This window comes from Vanessa atalanta, chromosome 7, assembly GCF_905147765.1.
Source record: "Vanessa atalanta chromosome 7, ilVanAtal1.2, whole genome shotgun sequence".
In the NCBI taxonomy this organism is placed as follows: Eukaryota; Metazoa; Arthropoda; class Insecta; order Lepidoptera; family Nymphalidae; genus Vanessa; species Vanessa atalanta.
In genome coordinates this window covers 12,817,626-12,837,189 of record NC_061877.1, presented here as the reverse complement: position 1 = coordinate 12,837,189, position 19,564 = coordinate 12,817,626, and positions in this window count along the sequence as shown.

The window sequence follows — 19,564 nt, the reverse complement described above, 5'->3', positions numbered from 1 at the left end:
GATAAACAATATCAGCATAATTCAGCTGTAAAGCACGCAGCGTGCCTGGACCGACGCCAACCGTCTACGTTACCTGTTTGTATTTTTAATTTCTTTTTGCTTTTAGTTTAGGTTTTTTTATTGCATGAATTGTTTAATGCATCTCACTAAAAAAAGGTTTGTATTGTATTTACAATTCCAAATGTTCAAAATGATTTTTATTTAACTAGTTTATTTCCCTAGTGCCTGTAGATAGACAGGCTCACTCACCATTCCAACCGGAACACAACAATACTAAGTATTGCTGTTTGGCGGTAGAATATCTGATGAGTGGGTGGTACGTATCCACACGGGCTTGCACAAAGCCGTACCACCAAGTAAAACTTATCAGATATTTTTAAACTTTGTACATTTGTGTTTCAGTTTGAAGGATGAACAACCCATTATAACTACGGGAACAAGGGATGAGGAATAATTAAGATTTTATGCATTACCAATGACTATGGGCAGTGGCCTATTTGCCAATCCGGCTAAATATATGACAGGTGAACCGATTTTTATGAAATTTGCTATAAAGCAAGCTTGAATCACAAAGGAGGACATAGGTTTTTTTCATTCGTACTAGCAACTCCTAAAACGTATGTATATTGTAATCTACGACTCAAATATTCCGATAACAAATTTTATTAATAACCAGCAATTCAAGCGTGATTGAGTAGCAATTATACAAAAACAAATATTTGTGTTAATAGTAGTAGAAGGAATTAGGTCGACGAACTCTTTCCACCCCAGCGTATATATAATCATCTCTCACTCGTAGTAAATAAACCCGACGCTATTATGATGCGTATACACTTTAAATGCTATAATTATTATAATCAATATCGCCTTATTGCCTCCACTGGTGACAGGAGAGCTGGTTCGTTTTAGCCCAGAAGATCGGAATTGCGATTCAACGGGGAAATGCTGCTAGCATTCTTGCCGCCATTCGACTCGGTCAAGATTTATACAGTAACAATTTTGAATTCATATTTGTATACATTTAAGCACTTAATGTTATCAATTCTTATATTAATAAATATGTTATTTAGCAAAAAAATATATATATCACATGTGAGTTTCATATCGTCATGTTGTTATCCGGTTAGATTTAACTTTGTCCTTACATAATCGTTCTCTAGGAATAAAATACGTCAAAGTTCACTGGTCTATAGAGCTCATAAGCCAATAGAACCCGCTGCTATAGTATACTAACTTATTTGGATAGGTAAAACAATGCACGTTTAGCCGGTAAAGCACTAATTCATTGCGTGTGCGCGACGCGACAAGCCTCACTCGTTGATTTACTGCAAGCGTGTCAAAGATCAAACGACATCTGTGAATAATTTAGCCGCTATACGATAAGCTATTGAACTCACTACAGTTACTGACGTAAACTATATACATTTTTTATTTATTTATTTATTAGTAATGTGTTATTCGTCCTTTTGTTATATGTTCTCATAACAAAGTGATCACGGTAATATATTTATCAATTAAAATTAATAATTTTATGTTATGTATATCCCAATAATATTGAATTTAATATAAACAGTCGTCATTTTTTTAAATATAATAACACAATTAGATTAAATGCTCATGTTAAGAAAATATTACATTCACAAGTCGATGTTTTTGGGTAAATACATCGAAAGCGCTGTCACTTTAATTTTACTAACGGGATATTGCATTCGCCTTGCCTCAATAAATTTACCTTTACTTGTACAATGAATATCGAAATTATTGTAAATATATGTTTATAAATAAACATAATTTTGAATATTTAACTCACGACTACCAGTATCAGATCAAAATCTCTCAATATCGAAATTGAACAATAAGCGTAATTGGAACGTAGTATAGACGCATTTAACATATCTTAATCGTACATAAGACAATGGAACAATCTAAAATATTTGAAATAACATCACGTTTGTCAAAGGTCAATCGTCTGCCTATAACTCTGTTGTTTGTTCTACGAAAACGCATTCCGGCAATCATTAAGGAAGTCACAGTACGGAACTATTCAAGAAAATTAACTGTTTTCCTTATATTTTTGCATTTATTAAATACAATTCAAACGTTATATGAATAATTATATTTTAATGGATTTAATTGAATTTCTATTAAAACTAACAGTCTATAATATTCTCCTATTTTGAAGAAAGGAAAGAAGTCCTCTTAGGGAGATGAATTGGAGTAGAGGAGGAGTTTCTGAAGGTGATGATATGGAGCTAATTCCATCACGCTGCTCTAATGCAGATTGGCGGTCTAATGAGATATGTACGTTAATTAAAATATGAGCTGATACATCCTTACAGAGTTTTCCTTCATTGCCGAGAACGATATGAATTATAAACACAAACGCATGAGCATGAATGGTGGAGCTTGCGAGTATTTCATTCAACCAGTGGCCTTCGCTTACTAGTCTAATATTCACTGAGCCAGGTTCAATCAATTACTCATTATTAAATATATATTTCTAAAAAAATATCCAACCTCCCAGAATATCAAAAGATATGAGCTTTTTTCGAGGAAGCAGGCAAAATTTCCGTCTTATGGTTTGATCAGCATCGCCTATAGGAACTTTAGAAAATATCAAAGCTACTCCAACCATGAGATCTAACATGTTGTATAATCATTATAATATCTTTATTATATATTTTTTTATTACTTAAGTTATTAATAAAGAAATGTATCGTATTACGTACTAGTATAATATAATTATTATACTCCTACTTTTTTAAACATAAAAATTAATAGATACTATGCCTTTTTATATTAGACGTTGTTGCAGACTTTTCTGTTGAAGCCACATCGTAGGTGCCTACGAGTAAGTTATAAATTTCGTTTTAGTACTGTATGCTATCTAAACTCTAAAAGCACCTTTTAACCACTTAATTACAAAACCCTAAATTGTTACGACTGTTATTAAATTTAATATGAATACAAACTAGATCAAAGTACTACAATTTCAGTAAAGACCGAACTAAAATCCATCGCAACCCAGAAGAAGTAAGAGAAGCAAAAGATATACGTCAAATGTAATTATCATATTTGATAAAGTATTTGTTATAATAAAAAACGAATACAATAAAAAGGTTAACAGTACAGTCTTTATCAAGGTTACAAGCCCAGTCAACTTTGTAGATATAAATTTAGTCACCCGTCTAGACCGAGTTAATTTTCTGAATACCTGTGCACAATAGGAAGACGACGACCGTAAGAAAAGAGCATTTTTCTTCCTCACAATAGATCGGAATTGAGCCAAAGCATCTGAGTTATTTTTGTGTGAATTGTGAGAACAGGTGGTATCGAACGGCTTATACTGGACAATGGGGTTAGGAAATCATTTATATGTTTGAACTCAATGGTTTTGTTATCAGTTTAAATATCTTATATCAAGTATTCTGCAGTCTGAACTTACTAGTGAAGGAATAATATGACTTTGCATGTAATTTTTATTTACTACGAATTACAATAGAACAAACTTCTATAAATTAAATAAACAACTACACTGACATGTTTACAAAATAAGTTGATCGGCTTGTGAAAATGTGGCCAATAGTGGTGTTCAAATCATCAAAACCACAAACGAAAAATGTCTGTAGCCGACGTTATACATATATAAAATTTCAAAGATAAATTTTATGTAAAACACACTTCGTACCTACATGAGATAAAAAAGAAAATGCACTCTGTATATAAGACAGACTTGATTTTTCTCGGCAGCACCTCATACACACATTACATTTTTTTATTATAAATAAATATCTTATACGATACTTAAAAATAAAAAAACGTTTATTTTTTTATTCAATCATGGTGTCTTGTTATTAGTAATACTATTAAATATCCTGGAAATTGATTAATTCCTAAGGTATGCCATCGTATCATATTACAAAATAACAAAAGTATTTTATGCAATGAGGTATGCCTAGGTTTCAAGACGTTAAATAAATTCTCGGATTATCGTTTGAGATCGTCCTTTGAATGGGAGGTGGGTTTAATAGCCATCTCATTATAATAGCTCCTTAAGTTCCTTGCCACTTCTGCTTGAGCGCTTATCCATAGTCGACGACACAAAATAACAAAAATAATTAAGAAATTCATGCTCTAAATCGTAGTTTAATTCACAATTATTAATGTATAAAACAATTCAGTATTTTCTATATATTTTTATAAATTTGTACAAACACAATAAAATAACATTAAACATAAATAAAAAATAAATACGTATTCTTTTTAATAATACAACAACTAAATAAATGTATCACTAACAATTCCACTAAAATATAATTTAAGACATTCGAACCCATTGGCAAACGACACAGTTCTTCAAGTGAGATCCATTAAGTAGGGTCTAATAAAATCTCCTCATCGTTTGGCGGCTAACACCTAAGCTCTTGAGACATTCGTGTGGCCACACCTCGCGTACCTTGTACGGCATCTACACTCCTAGAGACGAGATTGTATTATCAAATAAAACTTGCAATTGAATTTACAGATTGAAATCGTGATATGTTATTGTTGATAGAGAATGTTTATGTAAATAGCTGCATATTATGAGTTTCATTCTGATTCTTATCGGTAGAGTCTACATTCCAAGCCGGTAGCTTTACAATCTTCTTGATTGATTCAAAAGTGCTTGTGAAACTCGTTTTGGATAAATTGTACTTTAATTTTCAAAAAAAGTTGTCACTACATTGTAGATTTTTAATTCCACTGTCCAAATTCTGTCAAATTTCCGACTTAACAAAGTCTATAAATCCTTCCTGCAAAGTATTCGTTTCCATAATAAAAAAACCACATATATTTTTAACTTTGCCAATTCATAAATTTAAAACCTATGTAAAATAAAAATAATAATAAATAAAGGACATTACTCAATACAATAATGTGATAAAAAGGCGTGGAACGTACTTATTCACTTTCAGGGCAGAATATTTTAAATCAAAATTGTATTTGATTTAATTTGAATTTCGAATGTGGGAAAAGGATAACTGTAAAGGGTACTGAGTTTCTTGCCGATTCTTGTCAATAGAATCTAGTTCAATATTCAAGCGATTTTTTTTTAGAACTTCGTCTTATTATTTATTGTTGAAGGTCTTATAAAAATAAATTATTAATCAATTAATAAAAATAATGTTTAACCTTACGTATTATTTTATATTTCTTATAATGTAAATAAAAATAAATAACCTCATTATAAAACAATGCTGAAACTAAAAACAATAAGTTCGGCAGTCTTCCTCCTCTTGCATCATACGAGATAAATTATTAAACTTCACTAGAGAAGCTCTTAAATCGAACTTGAGAACTCTAAAGCCACTTAGGCCAAATACCTGGATAAGACCGGCCCGGTCTGGATTAAACTAATCTCATTTAGTCCATTGAAGCATCGAAGAGCAGGTATCTTAACCACAGAGTAATATTTACTGGAAGTGTCGTCGAGAAAATCAAATCAGAAATACAATGTATATTATTAACGATTAAGCATTAGATTTCGTATTCAATAATAATTCAATCTGTCAATCAAAATTAATCGAAATGGACTCTAATGAGTAATCTTTTAAAAACCCTTGAATTATTGAACTTTTATTACTTTATACATAACAAAAAAGTTTGTAATAATTCCGCAACGTGTTTATTTACAGCTTTAGCGTGATAATATGATATTATTGGAATATGATGGCTCTAAGCACAGGTGTATATTGTTTCTGTACTGTACTGTAATATAGCCAGAAGCCGAGATACGCTGTTTACAGCAAGGTAGTCTTAGCCCATTGGGCCTTAATGAGCGGACTGGGCTGGGCTCTAACAGATTTTTGCCCAGTAAGACTTTTTCTTATCCCTGATAAATTGTGCATCATACTTTTAGCTTTTTAAAATAGCAATATACTTTCAACATTTTATATTAAGACAAATGTGATGTTATTCTTACTCATCCAGAGAGTAAGATCTGAGCAAATATAGTGGCCGGTAACCGAGACTTGATGTGATCTTATTAAGACGTCGTATCGTCCGCGTGAAACGGTGGATACATTAAGTTAAATCGTCTAGCCATTAGTAAACTACAGTTAAATGCTCTTGAAGGTTCTATTCGAAATGTAGAATTGTTTCTTGCATTTTGCTTACACAGTGAATAAAGTCATGCTTTTATTATTTTGAATCATACATAAATTATGTTTAACCCCTTATAGTGGTTCAAGTTTAGTTAGGCGAATGGCACATTATATAATAATAACAATTTTAAAAAAAGGTTCGTGCGTTCTTTTTGTCCGTGTGTTCGTTCTATAAAATAAGTATTTATATTATGAGAAAAAAAAAACATTTTTTTTTTCTTTTTTCACCATTACCATAACATCCAACCTCCTGCCCTTATCCCAATTTTACTTGGGGTCGGCGCAGATTGTCTTCTTCTTCCATACTTCTCTGTCAGACGTCATCTCACAAGTAACATTCTTTCTAACCATATCGTCTTTCACACAATCCATCCATCGTTTCTTGGGTCGTCCCCTACCTCTATATCCATAAATATTAATAAATAATTAAACTTCTCTATAAAAAAACTCTTTTTTTCATAATCACCAAATGAAGTATAACTTAAAAAAAATATATCTATTATACATTTATGTTTGTATCCTTTTATACATTTTACTGTTTTAATATTTAGTAAATAAATATATTTAATAGTAATCAATTTGTATAATATAAATATATTATACAAATTGATTACTAGTTTACTTATACTGCGATTGAAAGACTGAGTATTATCGGAAGGTGCTTTCAATGGTTAATATGACATATAATGCGAGTATCAAACATATAATAGCAATAATCTTGACGGATGACGCGACCCCACCTCGGATGATTGTGCCCTGTCGTATATCAAAGCGTTTGATGGATCGATCGGCTGATTTGTGTTGATGTTATAAAGTATGTTACTATATGCATATTGCGTATCTCAATCGAGAAAAAATATATTTTATTTGGATACAAAAACTATAGTAATAATGTAAACCAATTAGAAATATCTAGACTTCCAATCTTATCCACGAAATAATTAATTATAATTATTGAGCTATTTAATTCGTAGAAAACATTTTTCTCATATTGAATAATAAAATGTAACAAAATTATAAAGCAGGTATCAATGTATTACGACTAATATAAACGTTACAAAGATCCGAAAATCTTAAACGAAAACGAACAAATCGCTGTACCCACTCGGAATAAGTCACATAAATAATGTTCCGTTCGCAATAACCTTACGGGACGTTTGCACAAAATATTTGCATGTAAAGCAGGAGCAATCCACTTATAGCGACTTTTACCTGCAATGTGCTCGTCTGTTACAGTACCTACGACAGAGAACAGAAACAGCCGTGGAGACGTTGTTCATATATCAATTTAATTAAGCCAAAAAAACAGTTAAAATATTATCTCGTAAAAATCTCTTGATAATATTTTGGTTGGTCAATAAGTATAAATAGATATTAAGTTGTTAATTATTCCCTCCTGGCATTATAACCGTGTTACGCATTATTCGTAGATCGTACTGTGATATAATATGTTAGGCTTTAGATGTCAATGAATATCTAACGCAAAAAATATGTATTTTAAACCGTATTAGTACATTTTAAGATGAGTGCATTCAGACAGACTGACTGTATAAGCTAGGAATCACTACAAGTTAAGTTATATTTTAAAAATATTAAAAAGTATTATTTACAATAAATTTAACATATCGTTAACGTCTCCATTGCATTCATGGTCACACAATTTGTCGAGGACTTACCTCTTCATAAAGAGGGTTGGAATTTTTCTTTATTGTCCGGATTATTGAGAAGGCTCCTGAGAGGTTTACGCGATCTCAAGATGGCTGCCGGTCTTTTACGACATTATCAAACTTCCATTCACCTTGTATTAAGTTATTGGTAGAAACTCATCTCTGAAGATTCTGTGTAACCAGAAGATAGGGAGCGCTTAGATATAAATTTATTGGTTCAATACTTATTGGGTGATTTTTGTGATTATATTAAAATATTTTTATTAAATTAATTCTACAGGATTTTCATAGGATACTGACGTAAATTAGTAATCTAGTATCTGATTATCTATTTTATAACGGAATGCTGAAATGCTTGCGTAAATGCACGCAAGCATTTCGGTATGGAATGCTTGCAAACATTTTGTTATGAAAATTTAATTCAAAGCAGTGGAATAAATACGCAGATTAAAGTAACAGCATCTGAAGTCATCCACCAACGTTAACGTTGGGACCAATGAAGAGGCTAAAAATGGCGAGCCAAAATCAAAATAAACTTTATTCAAGTATGATTTTACAAGTACTTTTGAATCGTCATTTTACAAAACTATATTAAGTGAAGCTATCACCAATTTGGAATGAAGATTCTACCGAGAACAACCGGCAAGGAACTCAGTAGTTGCATTTTGCAACATTTAAAATAAAAAGTTATGTTATTTAAATACTACATGAAATATTATATATGTATATAATATATCATGCCTGGTGATCAACAAGTATTAGCTCTACGTTTTTTTATCATCTATATAATCGTGTATTTAATAATATGTTTTTTTATTAATATATTTTTTACAAATGATTTCAATTTATAAATCGGCAAAGTTAGAAATATCTGCGAATCTGAAAATTCTGGATTACAACCTAAAAATTGCGATCCATATAAAAGATGACTACATTGTGTACATACCGGGTCGATGTCATCCAGTTTAGGTAAACAATCCAGAATCTCAAGAATACCTCTAACACCACTTCAAGACAACTGCTACATAGCATTCTGAGACAATGAAGAAGTCGTCGCCGTAGAGTCCAATTAAAACTTAATACATTTATTAATGATTCTAAAATGTATAATTATGCGGTCTGGAAGTACAAACATATACGTAACTCTCCTTAATAGAAAAGACACGTGATGTGACGTCTGATAATAAATTGGAAGACAATACCTGTATGTTGATATCAATAATAAACATAAATAATACCCCAATACCCATACTACAGTTCTATACAATAAATACTTTTCATTTTTATATTTAAATAAGATGTTATTGTTGTTATGTTGATGATGTTATTTTCTTTGTTATGAAAGTTGAATTACGTATACATTCTTAAGTGATGTCCCTTAATCTAGAGCCATCGCATTCCTAGCAGAGGACTCGGTGCGGACTCGCGACGATAGGAAGGTCGCAGTAGATAAATTATCATTAGTGTACACTACACAGGCAAGGCGAATGCAGTTCCGCAGATATACGAACTTCGGATGAGGCATGTGTTACAAAGAGATTTGTGCAAGGAGTTTGCTCTACTTCTGTCAATGATTGAGAGAAGGGTGGATAGATGGAAAAGATGAAACTTATGTGTATAATATTATTATTATACGATGAGCGTACTCATTGAAAAAAAAACTATCGTAGACTCTAAATCATCTCCAACGTGTTACTTTTGTTTTGATATTAAAAATGCTGAAACGCGTAACTTATTGCAAGGTATATCACGCAGGTACTAATTGCAAGTTATTGTATAATCTATATAATTTTGTGTATAATATGACGGTTTTATTATTTATTTATTTTTTAAATTAGAATTTTAAATGTAGATATTAAGTTATTTATAAAATCAAACTACCGATTAAATAAGGCTAACACTGACTTTCAACTCTATGGCAATAATAAACACGATTAAAAGTCCCCCCTTATCGTAACTTTTTTTTTTTAATCTTGCTATATTTATATATATAGTTATTATTATTATTTCTCTTCACAAAACAGACCTTACCTAATTAAAAAGTGAAAAAACATAATCTAGAATATACGAAGAACTGGTATCTGAATTAAGCATAAAAATCCCTGTATTACATATAACCAAAAATGTGTTATTATATTATAATAATTAATTTTATAATAAAACCTTGGCTTTGAGACGAACTCGTCAGATACCTTCTCCAAACTTAGTAATGTCAAGTCGGTGGCGTATAGACTGCACTTACGGTGAAACAGTACAAATTGAAAACTCAACCGACGGTAAACGACGCGCGACGTTGATTTGTCGACTGCGCTAGCTCTAGAACATTGTCTTATATTGCATTCTGCTAAGAATTTATCTTTACAGAATTAGGTTATAGTGCTTGCGATAAGTAATTGTTTTATTAATAGAATAGTATATTATTCTATGAACTATTTATAAAAAAATTGTCAAAATTTAGATTTTTGACAAGTTTATAATTAGTTAAAAAAACATAACTCACTCTGGATAGAACCGGCGCAAAACACTAAGTTTACAATTTATTTGATGGAGTATAAGAAATGGTCTAAAGTACTGTCATTGACGACTAAACTCTAAAGTAATTAGTATTTGAATTAGACCAGAATTGAAGGAGAACATAATTTACTGATGGGCTTTGAGCAGGTTATTTATTATATTTTGAGTTTATGCTTTATATTATCCCGGGATTACCAAGCACGATATTTTAATTAGGTAATATACTAAAGTTCCTCGGCTTAATATTTAAATTACTTAAATGATTACACTTGAGAGAAATAAAACGTTTTTTATATAAGAAATGTTGCATATAGGAACATCGCTCTCGAACTTGTAATTTGACTCGAAACATATTCTAAGCTTTGCGTAGATGTATACTACAAAGCGTTGTCTTCTTCTTTCGAATGTAAGAATACTGATGGTGGAAAGAGAACAAGATTTTCTATACACTCGTACAGCGTTTATTAGTAACACATAAAAATTGCATTATATAAGGCTTGTGAATTATCAGATCAAGGTATAAATCATTAATCTTAAGCTGTAAGTAAACGTCAGTCTTACGTTTCAAACAAGTTTCAGGTAGGGTTTTTTATCTGTGGAAAGTTGAGGAACTCGGGAAGTAATCGACAGAGAGAATTAATGTGGCGTCACTAACTCGGCCGTCGCCTCTGACTTTTAAAAAATCTCTCTTTCTTAATTTTTACATCGTTGCAAGGTGTTAGATATTAGGGATGGACAAATATGTTAGTATCGATTGAATAAAAAGCATATTGTGATTCGGTTTGAACGTTGAAATAGTTTCAATACAGGCCCAAGGGACATAACTTTGTTCCGAAGGTTGGTGCCACATTGCTGTTGTACAGAATGGTTAATATCTAGTGTTGACTTCTTTTTTTGTACGTCAATCACCTGAAAGAATCGATACGAGATTATGACTAATCAAAGGGGAATCATTAGTAGATGGTTATAGATATTTGATAATAATGTCCATGCTACATTCTAAATGTTGAATATTGAAAGAAAATATTATCGATATATATCGATGGATAACGAACGAATCCTTAGCTACTCTAACCTAAAACCTATTAATAATTCGCGGGTGGGAAAGTTTTTAAAGTGTTTTCCTTCACCTTGTCGGGCGATGTCGGATGTTGTCGACTGTTGTCGACTTCGGCCATTAATTACCCCCCACCCGACCTTGATGATGTTGAATTTTTTATGAAAACGCCAGTAGAAAGATGTTTCTATATAAGATTATATTGTGATTATAATATGTATGAAAAAGTTTCAATAGGTAGGATTCTGCTTGAACTATATATTTTTATCTATACAAATAGAATTTACTATATCTATAAGATATAATAACACTGTCGTTACTTTTTAAGTTAAGCACATTTTGACGAGGTTCCCTTAATTTTCTAATTTACTTGTCACGAGCATTTTCTTGCTGGGAAAATTACAAACAATAACAAATACATTGAAATGCGGGATATTGGACTTTATGTCCTCACAATAAGGCTATGATCGTGGTATAACAGTGTTGGTAAGTAGGCTGTGGTTGTGAATGTGACAGGTCTGCGAGGTGCTCTTAAGGTGTAAATGGAATCTTGAAATTCTGAGGAAATCCTTTGTGTGAATTGTTTTCGTTTAACATTCTTTAGAATTTTTATTTCATTTTCTGGGTAAAAAAATATAATAATGAAAAAAATAGGAAAATTGTAATTATTGTTGGCCTTCAGTCACCCAGTACCTAACATACAAGAGATTTTATGTTTTTGTATGATTGTACGCCTACCTTTTACTTATTTGTCTTATTATATATTTTCCTTCTGGATTGTGCTGGAGCAAATATTTCCAAGAAATAAGCAACTATTCGGTTATTAATATTTTAAATTACCCTTTTTAACGTGATGTAGAATAAAGTGTTAAATATCGTTTAAATTATGATGATAAACATATTATAACATTATGTATACACATAAAAATGATATATATTGAGGACTTAATATCAGCTACAGAGCAAATCATGAATTTTTGGAATGACAGCAATAATTTAGCAGAAAGCCCGATCAGACGGGTATGCGTAGAACTCTGTATTAGGCAGTCACCTCTTAGTTTCAACTCAATCTATCACAAACATATTCTTGAATAATCTTATCTTATCAAAAAGGAACTAATTATTTACTATTTTAATCAATAACATTAGCATTAACAGTATTTAAAATGGGATATTTACCATGTTTTTTATTTTTATTTGGTGGAGCTCGATATTTCGACATTATCTACGAATGTCTTGTTCACGAGACTCTGAGTCTATAAATCTAACTATTCAATAATAAAACACTGAGTCTCGTGAACAAGACATTCGTAGATAAAGTCGAAATATCGAGCTCTACCAAATAAAATTAAAAAACATGGTAAATATCCCGTTTTAAATACTGTTAGTAATAAAAATAACCATGTTAATTTAAAAACATTAGCATTTTCGTCTAAATAAATTGTATAATATTATTGATGATATTATTATTAACTATTCCAATATTTATCAAGTAAAGCCCGACAAGCTCTAGAGAGATTACAGTTATTGCGTCATTGTAGCGATTCTTGATTTTATTTTTACTTTATTTAAGATAGGCACATCTACCGTACATGTGTCGATCACATATTTATGTGATCCAGCGAATTACACATATGCAAAACACTTAAAAGTAACTTACTGTCTAGCTGCTTGACAAAAATATGTTGTAATAACTACTAAATAGTTCTTTTTTTATATAAAATATAATTTGAACTTAACCAAAAAAAAAAGCAAAACTAATTAATTTATTTTATAAAATAACAATAACAAATTTATCATTATGAAACCAATAGTACACAATTTTTTTTAATTTTTATCTGACCTTAAGTAGCTTTTAGTACTTAAGTAGGTACCTTTTACTTATTATTTTATTCAGTACCATTTTGTTTCACTTTAAATAGAGCAAAGTTAGCTGAATTATATTGCGTAAATAATAAACGCAAAATTTTATTACATTGTAAGATATAATTGCTTAAATTGAAATAACTTTTTTAAAAGCAGTAAACTACGTTAGGGTATGTTTTTTAACGTCCGTCAAAACAGGAAGTCGCCTAAAGCGCTTCCGGCCGATAACAACATCCTGTACGAAGTTTTGACGAAGTTTAGCGAAGTTTTGCACAAGTTCGCGAAGCAGGTGCCTCTTTTCGGATAAAAATTTCCACCTTTTGTTGGCTGAATCTTTTTATGAGAATAAGTTTTAAGACGGATCTGTTTTATGGGGAATTATTGTCGTCTTTCAAGTAATACGGTTAGATGGGAAAAGTTTCCGAGCTTCACACTTTAAAGGTAATTTTCTGATGAAAATTAAGTATTTAAAAAGAAATAGAAGTAGACCGAGTTGAAATTCTTTATCGGCTTGGAAGTTTAACAAAATAATAAGTTTGGCTATGAAGCCGAATTATAGTAGCTCAAGTTTTGGACAATTTTAATTAATGTTTAAATACTGTTACGTTTTTTTGTCTTTTGTTGTTGTTTTTTTTTTCTTCTTTTAGCATCTATAGTTTAGTCACGTTGACGCTACTTTTTGCTTTAAAATATGAATATGACTTTATCTTTTTCTTTAATTTTCTTTCTTCTCTAAATTAATAACAAACCTGTGCGTTTATTTCATTAATTCTTGACGGACTGTTGCCTGAAACATATGAAAATTAATTTCCTACGCAATACTAATTAAGATAATAACATCCATTTATCAGATCATGGCGCTGAGTCGCGTCTAATCTGACGTCTGTACATTAAACAACAATTTAGACTCAGGTATTATAATAAATCTTCCGAATCGCCCCAGGGCCACCCACTCAATACTTCAAAATGCAAACTTAAGAATATCTAAAAATAAACGATTTTCAACCTTATCGCCCGGTAATAAGTATGAGCGTAGTTGTAAAATTAAAAGTAATTGTGTGTAATGGCCGCCGGGTTAGGGCCGGTACACACGATAGCGGGAGATATTAATCCGTCAGATCGTGATTAGATTCGGTGGCACGGAGTAATATATCCTCCAAGGTGTCAGGCTTAGAGATGCGATAATAAATATAATTGTCGATAATACTTATTAAAATAATAAAATACGAATTTATACTTATTATTTGCAATAATTAAAAATGCTTTCTGTTTTCTTATTTAATCTAATCTTGTCGAACCGTTTTGTTAGCTATCGTACAATTATATTTTAAATTAAAATACTTATGTGTTTGATTTATAAATTTACTATTAGTAAAGTTCAATTTAAAATAGTTTTTGCGTTTAAAAGGTACCATAATAGGTAGTTATTACAATTCATTTTTATACCTACTTTTGAATTTTAGGTACCTATGTACGTTTTTCTATCAGTGGGAAGTCAAGTAAGCCTACTTAGGTAAAGTCAAATATTAATACGTCCTTTGATCAGCTAATAATAATAATTTATAAGATAATCTAATTAAATACATTTTGAATTTTAAATCTATCTAAGTCAAATCTCTAGTAATTAAAATTTAGCAAATCTGTCATGTTTCTTGAGCTGAAACGGCCCAGTGGCTAGAACATTAACCAAAGACTGCAGATTCAACTCCAATTATTATTATTTCTTATTAACTTGTGATAGCCGTGCAGGAAAATATCGTGAAAAACCTTTCATGTGTCGGATGAAATTCTGGTATATCCACTAATCCGCATTCTAGCAGAGTGATATAATAAGTTTTGAGCCTTAACATTCTGATGCTTTATTTTTTATATGTGTTATAAAATATATCGATAGACAGGTAAATCGACACTAACAATCACTAAGCACACCGTGCGAGCGACGATAGGCGACGTTCGTGCCGCGGCAAGCGTCCGCCGTCTTAGCGACACCTACAGTTATCAATAACTTATACATAAATTGCTTTACGTTTAGTGTTCGTACTGTAAATAAATAGAAATATACTTTAAGACACTGTAACAAACTATACAACTAGTAGGGTGTGATAAACATAGACTTACCGTAAACTCACACACACTGACTGCACACCTTGGGAATGAAATGATCGCCTCCAGGCTGTTTCAAATAACTAAAATATAATTATCATTGTACATAGAAAATGGTAAAAAAAACTATATCCCGCTGAGTTTCTTTCGCCTGTTCTTCTCAGGTCCGAGGTGCTAAATTCCGAACCGGTGGTAGATTTTTGACAATCAATAATCAAGTGTAAACACTTCTATATTGAATAAAGATTTTTGACTTTGACTTTGACTATGACTCGTGAATAAATTCCAATATTTACAGTAGCCTTCATTGGTTTCATTCATATGTTACATAACTAAGTCTCCTGAGATGAGCTTATACTAAAACGACAGGCTGAAATCCTGACAGGATTTGCAAGTAGCAGAATTTAGTCCAACAAATGCCGATTCTCCATCGAATATAATCGCCGAGCTAGAAATGAAATATTAATTCATCATCACCTGATAAAATATAGATATATTTCAGATATATCTCACCACAACCAGTGCTATTATTTATTGATAAATTTTTAAGCGTTTTCACAGTCTTGTATACTACAGTTTCAATTACTAGGTGCGTGCCTCAGGCTTTTAAGAATTAATTATATGTATAGTCTATCGAGGTTGCTCTCAAAATCACAAAATGTAAGCTCTTCGAAGCCCGACAAGTCCCGTCAGTAGTAATCGGCTCAGACAGGTGGCAACGTATTTTAATTTGAAACAAATTTCTGCCGCTTAGCAGTTAAAGCGGATTGCGAAGTTGATAATTACGGAAAAGTTTCGGTACACTGAACTGAGGACCGTCGATTTTTGAATGTCTACTTTACGAAACAATTCGCCAGATTTTACTCGATACAACTTGGCAAAATGAATTTGTAACAGCAACGACTAAGTATTACTAGGCGCTATCAATGTTCGAAACTGCTGTAGCGGCAAAATTTGACGCATATTTATTACTATCAAATTTGAGACAATTAGATACATTTGAGTTAGTTAAGCGTAGTAGTTATAATAATTTAACATAAATACCTGTACAGGTCTTATACTCTTATTCCACAAGTAGAACTGTTTTTATCTTTTTCGTTCAATGTACATCTAAAGCCTTTAATTCAATTACCTATATCTTATATACAATAACACACAATGTAATCAAATGGGTTTTTTTTGTTTTTTTTTTAGTATAAACTTGGTTCGAAATTTTCACACGCACTACCCCGGCTTTACGTCAATCTTCGATAGTTGACTATTGTTTGTTAAGAACTGCCGCTGAGATAGTCCAGTCAGTTAAATTAAATAGTTTATGTGTTCATCTGAATGATATAGATAGAAATAAAGTGAAATTTATTTGAATCAGCACGTTTTCAGCAAAGATATACTGTGATAAATAAAAAGTAATCCAATAGAAAAAATAGTTAAATAATATATTTAACCTATAATTACCAATTACTGAAAAAAAAACTATATTAAAACAATAGCAATAAACAAAAACATATATATAATTTCAAGTCAAATAACATTTAACAAATTGTATTTAGTAGGTAGACTTATTTCAACATACAGCATTGTAAAGTTTAATTTAAAATATTTACATAGATGAAAGAACTAGGAATTACCATTTAATATTATACTTACAATTAAGAACATGCAATTACGTGGGTGATGCCCTAATCTTGTCACTAAATAACAACAATCAACCGTTACTCAGAACCGGATAATGTTCATAAACACCTCCACAACAACCAAATTGAGCATAATTACACGTCAAGGTAGAGTAGGTAGGCCCTCTAAAGCTCGCTCCCTATAATCCGACCAAAATTATAGCTCTTGATTATAGGGGACACTTTCAATATGTTTCGAATAACAATGTAGATGATTATTAATTCAAAGACATCTGAGACCTTAGATAGGAAATACTTTAGAAATATCAGCAAGCACTATGTCTGTTCGTATTAGTTCGTATGAAAATACTTTAATTTTTTAGAAAAGTATATGAGCATATACTTAACTGTCTGATATTCTTAGTCGTCATTCTAACCCAATATAAACCACTTTTCACGTGTTAAATAATCTAACAACCACGGGATAGACGGAGTCTTGATGACTTTTCTTTTTAATTACACTGGCTCACTCGCCATAGTATGTTCTTAAAAAAATCATACTATCCCATGAGAACTATTTACTTGCATCAGTCCTAATAAGGATTACTAAACCGAACGTGGTTTTGCAATCCAAACACATGATATCCAATAAACATTGCCCACCTATAAATATACGAATAACGCTTAAATATATGGTATAGCTTAGATTTATATCAATGAAATTAGCATTTATATATTATTACGTCAAGGACTGACTATCAAAGCTCAGCATAAACTAAGACTACAGCTTGAAGTAGAAGTAGTTTTAAAGCTTATTTTAGGCTATAAACCCCAACAATCGTCAGATTATCAGTTGTTCGAAGATAATTTCGTATTATCTTACACACAAATAAGTGACAACAAATCCAGTGAATTCAACGAGGTTTGCCGAATCGACCGCAATCATGATGAGAGGATATTATTTGTAAACATGAATACCCATTTATGTAAAAATGCTGGTGTGTAAAAATCATAAATAATAATAGCCCTTGAAGGTAATATTTTTTCTTCAAATTTAAATGGGATCAGACGAAATGTACGCTCTATTTAACAAAAAAAAAATCTATATCTGTCTATAAACGACAGAGTTCTGAGGTAACAGACAGATTTTTTTTTAAATCAGCTTCTTTTTTTGAGATCGGTCAAAAATATTTACCTAGTATTATATGACATTAACACGCTCCCTATCCCTTTAATGTTTTAACAGTTTTATTTTCTTTTATAGGCAAGTTGTGCATTTCGGCAGCCCTTTTATATGACTCTGAAGAACAAGCGTCGATTCAGTAAACCTTAACAACAATACTACTCGTGGGACTTGTAAGGTACGAAGGTAACTTGGACAGGTACTATAAACATTCGTTACATCGCTTTTTGCATCATCTTCCTCGAGAGAACAATGTAATGAATAAAGTGAATCGCATAGAAAAGTTAATAACTTAAACCTTAATTACGATTAGAGGAAGTCATCGTATTTACTCGTATATGTATATAGGATAATAATAAAGAAGGGAGTCGCCCAAAGGTATGTAAGTCCAAAATAAAAAGTAATCTTACATATTATGTGATATGTAATTCTACATTTGTATCTACGTGTGAGAGTTCACAGGAGTAGCACAGGGCAAAAAGCTCCAAACCTTCTTAAGAGACGAACTCGTGGAGAACTTAGCAGTGAGTATTTAAGGAATGCTAATCTTAGAATAATGAGAGGTTGAATATATCTAATACTTATTTTACTCTTTATATATATATTTTTTAATTATATAATGCCTCAGAAATATTGGACAACATATAGGACAACATCACATACATTACTCTGATCCCAATTTAAGTACCTAAAGCACTTGTGTTATGGAAAATCAGTAACGACGGTACCACATACACCCAGACCCAAGACAACATAGAAAACTAACGAACTTTTTCTACATCGACTCGGCCGGGAATCGAACCCTGGACCTCAGAGTTAAAAAACGCTTCGTTGTGAAATTTACTCGAATGAACTTGATTTGATTTGATTTGACGTGGAGTGGCGTACCCATGAAAACCGGTGTACACACTATTAATTAAATGTGAATGGAAATGGAAATGGAATGTTAATTATCAATTTTCCGAATTAAATACATATATGAATTAACTACAGTACCCATAATTATACTTGCCATATTTTGTTTTATTAAGTAAATCTATTAACAATATTAATATTATTTAATATTCGTCTCTTTTTTTAAGACTTTGTCGCTGTAAAAATCATCAAGCATTCCTTTCATAACCAATGCGCCTTTGGAACTAAAATATTATGTCCCTTGAGCCTGTAGCCAATACAACAGTCGTAAGCATTGTTGTTTGGCGGTAGAATATTTTATCTGGTACCTACCCAGAAGGGCGTACACTAAGCCCTTCCTCCAAACTTTGTTTATTATTGAACTCCAAGCAACCTGGTTTACTCCAGCGCATAAAGCAAACAAGAAAGTTAAGAAAGAAAGAAGAAAGAAAATGTTTTAGTCTAATAGATTGTTTCGCATTAAATGAGCGCAAAACATTCAAAAACGATTAGATATTAATAAT